Source organism: Bidens hawaiensis, unplaced genomic scaffold (assembly GCF_021521415.1).
Source record: "Bidens hawaiensis isolate Kalapana, Puna unplaced genomic scaffold, B.hawaiensis_p1.1 tig00028803_1, whole genome shotgun sequence".
NCBI classification, from domain to species: domain Eukaryota; kingdom Viridiplantae; phylum Streptophyta; class Magnoliopsida; order Asterales; family Asteraceae; genus Bidens; species Bidens hawaiensis.
In genome coordinates, this window is record NW_027505134.1 from 111,548 (window position 1) to 121,803 (window position 10,256).

Sequence of the window (10,256 nt, forward strand, 5' to 3'; positions counted from 1 at the left end):
TTAGAAAGGGAACGGACCCTAATAATATCCGCGAATGTAGGGTACAGACTCCAATAATATCCGCGAATGTAGGGAACGGACCCTAATAATATCCGCGAATGTTCTAGGACGAGGTATATGTATATGTGTATGTATGAAAGGAAAGAAAGAAGGTATGATAGTATAAACGTATGAAGGAAGGTAAAGAACTATGTATGTATATGTACTTTTGGTACATGTATATGAATGTGTAAGGACGTATTGTATGTTAACTGATTAACTAGAACTCGCTCAGCGTAGCTGACTTTTAGTATGCATGCAGGTGAGTGGAATAAGGCAGCTGGCTTGAGCGGGGCACATGGAAGCATAATAAGAGTCTGGCATCTGAAGACTTGATATGTTATGTTTTGATTTTGAAAGACAAGATGAATGTTTTAAGACATGTTATGACCTATTATTGTAATGTTATGAAAGTTTTAATATTCCGCGTATGTTTTTATTAACTTTGATGATTAGAACTATGTTGATTAGTAAATCCAACGTCCAAAGTAGGGCACCGGTAACGGGGCCTTACAAGTTGGTATCAGAGCAAAGTTCGAGAGATTTAAGCATCCTAAATGCTTAGACTCGAATAGAGAATGGGATTAAAGTAACAAAAGAAAGACGATGCCAGTTCAAGATAGCCATGCGTCACTCAAGCAAGCTTAGTAAAGGTAAAGTGTATGGTTAAATATGTAAGTTAATGTTAGTTTAATTTCTAAAGAAAGGATATGTGAATGTTAGGGATATGATTAATTGATTGTTCGATTGATTAACTGTTTAGAGTAGAACCAGCACAAATAGACTCATAAGAGGGAGTGTATAGGACACAGAAAGTAACGTGATCAGCTAATCACAGCTGGCCACTGTTATTACCTATTAGCCTTACTATCCTTGTACTAAATAGTTCATTGAGTGATGACGTTTGTGTTTTCCCTTTTATAATACAATGGCTGGAATGGGAGGAAATGTGGGAGCTGGAGGTCGCACTGGACGTCGTCGCAGGCCTCGTCGTGTCCAACAACCTTCGGTTGAAGCAGCTTCCAACACAGAAGAAGAAAGAAGCGCAGCTGGAGGAAACCTTAACAACAATGAAGGGGTTCAGCTTGATCCCTTAATCCAAGCAGCTATTGTCCAAGCAGTAGCCACGGTTGTGAAAAACATGAATCCGGAGGGGTTGCTGGAGGCCATGAAAGAAAAGCTGAGGGAGCGGGAGGAGGTGGTAGGAAAGATGATGGAGGAGAGAGGGAGGTTTCGAGTGTGGTAAGGTCTGTGAAGGTTGATGCTAGAAAGAGGGGCCAAGGTGGGTGCAACTATAAGTCCTTCAAGGGTTGTGACCAGCCAAAGCTGACTGGTTTGGGAGACGCAATCGCTACACTTTAGTGGATAACCGCCTTTGATAAAATTATCCGTATTAGTGAGTGCCGTCCCGACCAAGCTGTGGGTTACGCTACTCAGTCTTTCAGTGAAGAAGCTATGTATTGGTGGGAAAGTGTGGAACAGAGGAAGACCCGGGACGAGATTAAAGCTCTAAGGTAGGAGGATCTGCAAGAGTTAGTGATGAAGAGGTTCTGTGCTGACGCCGAGGTTGAGAGGGCGGAGATGAAGTTTCTGAACTTGAAAGCTGGAACGATGACACATCGTGAGTATACCACCAAATTTAACCGAATTTCTAGGTTGGTGCCTGACATGGTTAACACTGAGGCTAAAAGGATCAAGTGGTATTTGAGGGGATTGCCACAGAGAGTCTGCACGCTAGTCAGGACGAGTAAACCTGCTACCTTTGACTCTGCCGTCAAGCTCGCAGAGATGGTTTATGCAGACCTGGCTGCGGATGATGTTGTGGTGGAAGAAGAGAAGAAAGATAAGAAGTGGGTCAATCATGCTAAGTGACCCGGTACTCAGTTATGGAACTCCAAAGACAAGAAACAGAAGGTGTGGGAAAAGAAGTCGTGCATGACTTGCGATAAGATGCACGGTAGATAGTGCAAGTGGGGCACTGGTTCTGATGTGTGCCATAAGTGTGGGAAATCCCATGGTGGGGAATTCCGGTTAGGGTCAAATGCATGTTATAAGTGTGGGAAGGTGGGGCATTTTTCTCAATATTGCCATGCAAAGCCAGCGTGTTATAGGTGCGGTCAGACCGGCCACCTAGCGAGGGCTTGCACGGGAGGTGAAACTGGAGGAGGTGAAAAGAAGGATGCTGATCAGGCTAGACCAAGAACTAGAGCCTACATGCTGACTCAAGAGCAAGCCAAGCAAATTCCAAATGTCGTGACAGGTACGTTTCTTGTAAACGATATATCCGCTTCAGTATTGTTTGATTTAGGTGCGAACAAAAGTTTCGTAGCTACGCCATTTAGTAAATTAGCTAAAATGAAATGTTGCCGAGTGTCTGAAACTTTTATAGTAGAAACTGCTAGTGATACCTCGGTTAAAATAACAAGAATGGTTAAGGACTGTAAGATAGAGTTAGAGGGACATGAGTTCCCTGTTACTTTGTATGTTATGACCTTAGGAGGGTTCGATGTAGTTTTGGGAATGGATTGGTTGTCTGAGTATGAAGCTCAGATAGAGTGCAAGAGTAGGATAATAAGGTTAAAGTCCTTGGATGGTAGTGCGGTGACGGTTTAAGGTGATAAGGAAAGTTCAGGGCTTAATGTCATTTCGATGATAAAAGCCAAGGGTTTGTTAAGGCGAGGGTGCGGTGCCTACCTAGCGTATGTTGTCAACGCTACGGCCGAGACAAAAGAAATGAAAGATGTTCGTATCATGCGCGACTACCCAGAAGTATTCCCTGAGGATCTTCTGGGGCTGCCACCGGAGCGAGAAATAGAATTCCAGATAGATTTAGTACCAGGAGCCCAACCCGTCGCGAAAGCACCTTACCATATAGCACCGTCCGAGATGAAAGAACTGATGTCCCAACTGCAAGAACTCCTCGAAAAGGGTTTCATAAGACCATTTGTTTCCCCGTGGGGCGCACTGGTGTTGTTTGTGAAGAAGAAGGATGGAAGTATGAGAATGTGCATAGACTATCGCAAATTGAATAAGCTTACGGTAAAGAATAGATATCCTTTGCCAAGGATTGATGATCTGTTTGACCAACTGCAAGGTTCAAGTTGGTTCTCACGAATAGATATTAGATCAGGCTATCATCAGTTGAAGGTGAAAGATGCAGACATCCCTAAGACAGCATTCCGGACGCGTTACGGACACTACGAGTTCCTCGTGATGTCATTCGGTCTAACAAATGCTCCTGCAGCATTTATGGACATGATGAATAGGGTGTGTCGGCCAATGTTGGATAAGTCAGTTATTATCTTCATCGACGATATATTGGTTTATTCAAAGAGTGAGTCTGATCATACTGAGCATCTGAGAGAAGTATTGGAAGTTCTGAAGGAAGAGAAGTTGTATGCTAAGTTTTCGAAATGCGTGTTATGGTTGCGAGAAATGCGGTTTCTAGGTCACGTGATCAATCCTGAAGGGATTACCGTGGACCCAGCTAAGATTGAGGCAATAACAAATTGGAAGACTCCATAGAATCCAACTGATATACGAAGCTTCCTAGGGTTAGTTGGCTACTATAGGAGATTCATCGAAGGTTTCTCCAAGATAGCCGCACCGTTAACCGGTATGACCCGAAAGTTGATAGTATTCAGTTGGGGTAAGTTTCAAGTAGACTCATGCAAGCTCCAATCCTTGCTTTACCCGAGGGTGACGAGGATTTGGTTGTTTGTACTGATGCTTCGCATCGTGGGTTAGGTTGCGTGCTGATGCAACGAGGGAAGGTGATAGCTTATGCGTCTAGACAGTTGAAAGTCCATTAGAGTACTTATCCGACGCATGACCTAGAGCTAGCAGCAGTAGTGCATGCTCTTAAGATATGGAGACATTATCTATACGGTACTAAGTGTACTGTCTATACAGATCATAAAAGTATAAAGTACTTCTTCAAGCAGAAAGAATTGAACATGAGACAGAGAAGATGGCTGGATTTGATTAAGGATTAAGACTGCGACATTAAAAACTATCCTGGTAAAGCAAACGTGGTCGCCGACGCGCTAAGTCGTAAGAATGAGGAAGTCCTTGCAACAGTGAAGTCATACCAGTTGATTATGAACTCAAGTCTTTTTGAAGAAATCATCAAGGCACAGTCATAAGTGTTGGTAGATGAAGGGCTAGTGAAGAAGGAAAGGATTTTCGGTCAACAAGACGAGCTGATAGAAAACACTCACGGTGTTAAGACTAGGTTTGACCGTATGTGGATTCCACGCCATGGAGATCTCAGAGGTCGAATCTTAGATGAAGCTCATAAGTCAAGGTATTCGATTCATCCATGAAGAATGATGTAGTAGATTATGTCAGTAAGTGCTTAACTTGTTTACAAGTCAAAGCAGAGAACCAGAAGCCTTATGGGAAGATGCAACCGCTTGAGATACCTGAATGGAAATGGGAACACATCACCATGGATTTCATAACCAAGCTACCTCGTACAGCTAAGCATCATGATACCATCAGGGTGATTGTGGACCGTTTGACCAAAAGTGCTCACTTTCTGCCTATACAAGAGGCTATCGCGTCAGAAACGTTAGCAAGCCTTCTCATAAAAGAGGTTGTATCTAAGCATGGAGTACCATTATCGATCGTGTCCGATAGAGATACTCGGTTTACTTCGAGGTTATGGAAGAAGTTCCATGAAGCTATGGGAACGAGATTGAACATCAGTACGGCATATCATCCTCAAACAGATGGACAATCTGAAAGAACGATCCAAACCCTTGAGGATATGCTACGTGCTTGTGTTTTAGACTTTGGAGGAAGTTGGGATAATCACCTGCACCTGGCAGAGTTCTCCTATAACAACAGCTACCATTCAAGTATTGGAATGCCGCCATTCGAAATTCTTTACGGTAGACGTTTTAGAACCCCCGTGTGTTGGGGAGAAATTGGTCAGAAAGAGATGGGAAGTTTAGAAGTTGTGCAAGAAACTTCTTCAAAGTTCGATCAGATTAAGGCAAGAATGAAAGCTGCTCACGAAAGACAGAAGTCGTATGCTGACAAGCGGCGACGGCCGATTGAGTTTAACGTTGGTGACAATGTGATGCTCAAGGTCTCGCCTTGGAAAGGAATTATTCGCTTCAGAAAAAGAGGAAAGTTAAGTCCTAGATACATTGGACCGTTTGAAATTATAGGTCGTGTGGGTGAAGTGGCTTATAAGCTGGATTTGCCCGAAGAGTTAGAAGGAATTCACTCAACCTTCCATGTTTCTCACCTAAGGAAATACCTAGCTGATGACACGTCCCATGTGCCATTAATGGACATTGAGGTTGATGAACAGTTGAACTATATTGAACAACCGATCGAGATAGTCGACCGCAAGGAGAAGCAGCTTCGTCACAAGGTTATACCTTTAGTGAAAGTGATTTGGAAGCATCGCAAGGGTTCAGATGCTACTTGGGAAGCTGAGGATGAGATGCGCAAGTTTTTCCCAAAATTGTTTATGTAATAGTTAGGTTTCGGGGACGAAACCTCTTTAATGAGGGAAGACTTGTAACATCCTACTTTTGATAAGAATTAATAAAATAAATTTCGTTTATTTTATAATGTGTTGTGTGTCGGTTTAAATAAATAAACTAGTAGAAGGTGGGCTTGGACTTTAGAAGATGAAATAAGAAATGGAATGGGCCTTAGGTCCATGGGCTTAAGGGAGTATAAATACCCCTTAAACCCTAAACCTTTCCATTTCTATACATCTCTACACCATAGCCTACACCTTGAAAAACACACACAAACCCGAACCAAGAACCGAAGGCGAGAACCCGAGCTTGTTGGTGCTCGAACGTCATGACGGACCAAAACAACATCAAGGCTTAACCGTGTTCGTAGTTTGGCTCGTTTAAGGTACATTTATATCGAGAGCTTGTTCATATAGGTTCGGAATCGTTTAGAAATCATAGATCTGTGTTAGTATGGTAAAAACGAATCCAACGAAGCTAAACTTACTAAAAATGATTACAATTTGATAGGCTATGCAGTTAATGCCGAAAAATAGCGGATATCAGTCAATGACCGATATCTGAGATATCGGTTATTGCGGTGGGATATATATATATATATATATATATATATATATATATATAACACCGAAAGTTATCTAATAATATTACTTAAGTCTTAATACAATAATACCAAAATCATAAAAGTCAATAGTTCAAAACACAAAGTAACAATATTTTTAATTTAAGACATGATTTAATCACTTAATCGAAAGCCACGAAATCATCCTCCGAGTCCACATCAACCAAATCCTCCAATCGTTGTTCAAGATCGTCCACTTCAACTGTAGCATCACCATCATCTCTATAGCGTTCTCTTTGCTCCTAGTAAGTGCCCCAAATTCTTCGTTTTCTCCCATTGCCTCTCTCGCAACCGACCAAAGAAGACCATCTGTACCATCAACAAACTCTTGAAACTCTTCTTCTGTTGGTGTAACCCAATCATTGTTTTCCACCACATCCCTCAACAGAATAGGATCCAAAGATTTGTTCTCTTTTAATAATATGTGGCGCCTGTATAACCTTGTGTTGTATTGAACATATACAAGGTCATTGAGTTTACTATGCAAAAGACAATTTCTTTTCTTTGTATGTAACTGAACATAAAGGATAAACAATTACTTAATGAGGTTAATAATTTAAATTTAATAGAACTACATTATATAATTTATAAAAACCTTTGGTAAAATGAGCTTACATTGTCAAATGTACTCCAATTGCGTTCACAAGGTGAAGCACTACAAGTTTGACTGAGGACCCTCATAGCAAATGTTTGGAGCAAAGGTGTGTCGATCCCATAAGTGCGCCACCATATATCTACATTTTATAAACAACTCGATTGGTTTAATATTTTAATAATAAATTATTCTTAAAAACATATTAATTTGTTATTATAAAAATTTACTTACATGGTGCGACTTTCGTTCTACCCCTTATGGCAGCTGAAGATCCAAATTGCCCAATTGAATCAATGTATAAATTTAAATCTTGCCTCACTTTATCATTCTCATCTTCATTTGGCACGAGACGGTCAATAGCAACATAAAGTCCTGTCAAAATGTCACTATTCTTATTTATATCCTTCGCCTTATCCCCGTAAAAAATGGCAGGGTTCAGGTAACATCCAGCTACACATTCAATATTAAAGAATTGAAAATAAAACTAAATGAGTAAATGATTATATTAATATTAATTTAAACTAATAAATGTAAAGTTGAATCATCAATACCTGCATGTAAAGGGTGATGAAGTTGGCCAGACCATCTTGATTGAATCATACCCAAAAGTTTGGTTACAAGCCTTACATCAGTAACATTTTTCTTGATTTGCTCCTTCGCTCTATCCACTGCATCATAGATGTAACCCATACTTGGCTTCTCTTCTGTATCAACCAATCTGACCACATCCACCAAAGGAGCAAGCACTTACAAGATAGGAGTATGTTGTCCCAAAACTCCGTTTTTGCAACTATTCGCTCAACTCTCTTTCCAGGCGGCCTCTTTGCGAAGTCACTTTTCCACCATTCTTCAGAAACAAACAATACTTGAATATGATGTCGATTCTTATGGATACTCCGAATGGTATAAAACTGAGTTGCAAACTGAGTTACACAAGACCGATGCAGCTCCTTGTTTTTGGTCAACCTTCTCATCATGTTAAGAATCCTTCCATGGTTGTAAATGTAAACCACAATTGCTCTTGCATCAGCTAGAGTACTCTTTATCTTTGGAATTTGCTCAGAAATATCTTGAATCATGAGATTCACACAATGTGCGGCACAAGGAGTCCAAAACATCTTAGGTTGTTGTTGTTCTAAAATCTTTCCGGCAGCTTTAAAGTTTGACCCGTTATCTGTAATGAACTATAGAAAACAATAAAGAGCTTAAGTAATATAAAGAACACTTAGTAAATATATCAAATAATATAACATCTTTAGAAAACTAGAAAAGTAAAGCTACCTGCACAATATTCGCCTCTCCAACATCTTATATCACCTCATTTATCATCCCCACGATTAATTCAGCATTCTTCACATGCTCCGATGCATCAAGTGATTTCAAAAATATTGTTCCAAGTGGACAATTGACTAAGAAATTTATCAAACACCTTCCTTTTCCGTCTGTCCAAAAATCGGACATAATGCTACATCCATATTCTTCCCAATATGGCCGGAATGAATCCACGAACGTTTTTGATTTTTCTACTCGCTTATTCAGCAGTGTGACACGCATGTTGTGATAAGATGGAGGTGGCAAACCTAACATAAAGTAACAAAATTAAGTAATTAAATTAAATAACAATCAAATTAAAGAAACTATTAGTAAATCTTAATTACATTTAAATACCTCTTCCATATTCCCCAATGGCATTGAGCATAATTGGAAAACTTTCGTCACGTACGGCATTAAAGGGTAAATTAATCGCATAAGCCCAATCTGAACTCGCGTCCCAAGCATTTGTCTCTAACGTTTTTTTATTGGATTATTTCTATCAATTGTAGTTTGCTTTGTTTTCCCAAGATCAGTTTTAAACATGGCATCCATAGGACCTCGCACGTTGCTAGCACCCACAAATTTCTTTTTCTTTGCAACATGTTCTTTTAGACCAACATCTTGTTCATCATATTGATCTTCCTCATCTTCATCGGCAAGATCAATCGAGTTTGATCTAAGAATCTCCAAATTTCTTTTCTTTTCTAGTTGTACTTTTGCTTTTTCTCTCATTGATTCCATGAATCTCTTCTGGATATCCAGAGTCACTTTGGTACAACCTCTGACTTGTCCTCCGGTATGAGTAAGATGTTGCTTGAGTCGTGTGATTCCTCCATTCATCTTATGAAAGCACAATTTGCACCAGACAGCTTGTTTTTCAAAGGATCTCTACACTCTCCCCATTCCCATGCCATATCTCTATTCAAACATGTTGTGTTGAAGCTGGTGTTGGTTCAGATGAAGTATTAGTGTTTTGAGGGGTTACATATGCATGTGAAGATGGATTTTGACTTGAAGAACCATCCATTATCAAATCTGGGAATAAATGTTCAAACTTCAAGATTCGTTCATAATATGATAATAATCAGTTTTACAAACTCATAACTAATTAACAAAGTACTAATTGACTATTTGAGTAACAACTAACAAACTAACAATTAACAAAAAAAATAACTAATCAACAGTAGCGGCTGAAGAACCTCCACGGATTAGAAGATTAGAAGAAACTAACTAATTAACAAAAAAAAACCCCACGGCTGAAGAACAATTAACAACTAACAAACTAAATAATTAACAAAAAAAATAACTAACAAAGTACTAATTGACTTGAAAAATCTTCACGGATTAGAAGAATAGAAGAAACAAGAATCTAATTTGATTAAAAATGATGAACAATAAAGTAATAAACAATGAAATCAATAATAGTATGATATTAAAAAACTAACCTTGGTTGAGAGCATCAGTAGCGCCGCTGGAAAAAGAAACAAGATCTGGTCACTGTCGTCGATGTCTTTAACCAGATTTAGGTTTAATAAAAAGGAGTTGGGCTATGGGCTAAAAAGGTAACTGTTTGGGCCAAAGAATTTAACATATTGGGTCAAAAATATCTCACCGATAATCTCACCGAGAACACTGACATATCGGAAATCAAAAAACGTCAAAATAGCGGTAAATAGCGCCGAAAATAGCGGTTTCGCTATTTTGACCGCTATTTTGAACGCTATTGTACGACCAGGCCGCTAACCGCTATAGCACCGCTATATCACCGCTATAGTGCCGCTATTGATAGCATAGTTGATAGGTTAATTGTTAGTGTGAAGAACCCGTAACATATATGACTAAATAGCACCCCTTAAACGTGAATACTGGACGAACAAAGGGTTAGGGTTTGTAGGCGCTTGGATTTTGAATCCATTGATACCTAAATCGTGTTATTTAGTTAAGGAACGAAGGTTTAATTGCATACTTGGTAACTGTTGACCATTTCGTGTTCTTGGCAATTTTGACTTTGACCCTGAGTCAAAGTCTGGATAAGATGGATGCAGTTCATTATGATTAGATGCAGCTTGTTATGATAAGATAACGAATTAGCCAATCCATTCGTTATGTCCAGATAGCGAATTAGTTCAACCATTCGTTAAGACAAAATAACGAATTAGATCACCCAGTTCGTCATGCTAAGATA

The 10,256-nt window shown here is 39.5% G+C and overlaps 1 long non-coding RNA gene across 1 annotated transcript; it reads right to left on the bottom strand.

Annotated features, from left to right (window-relative positions):
- Positions 1-6,198: 6,198 nt before the first annotated feature.
- On the bottom strand, positions 6,199-9,566 carry LOC143610971 (uncharacterized). Its single transcript, XR_013149686.1, has 2 exons — positions 9,517-9,566; positions 6,199-6,283 (listed from the first exon to the last, which is right to left on the bottom strand). It is a non-coding gene; the product is annotated as an uncharacterized LOC143610971 (long non-coding RNA).
- Positions 9,567-10,256: the final 690 nt, after the last annotated feature.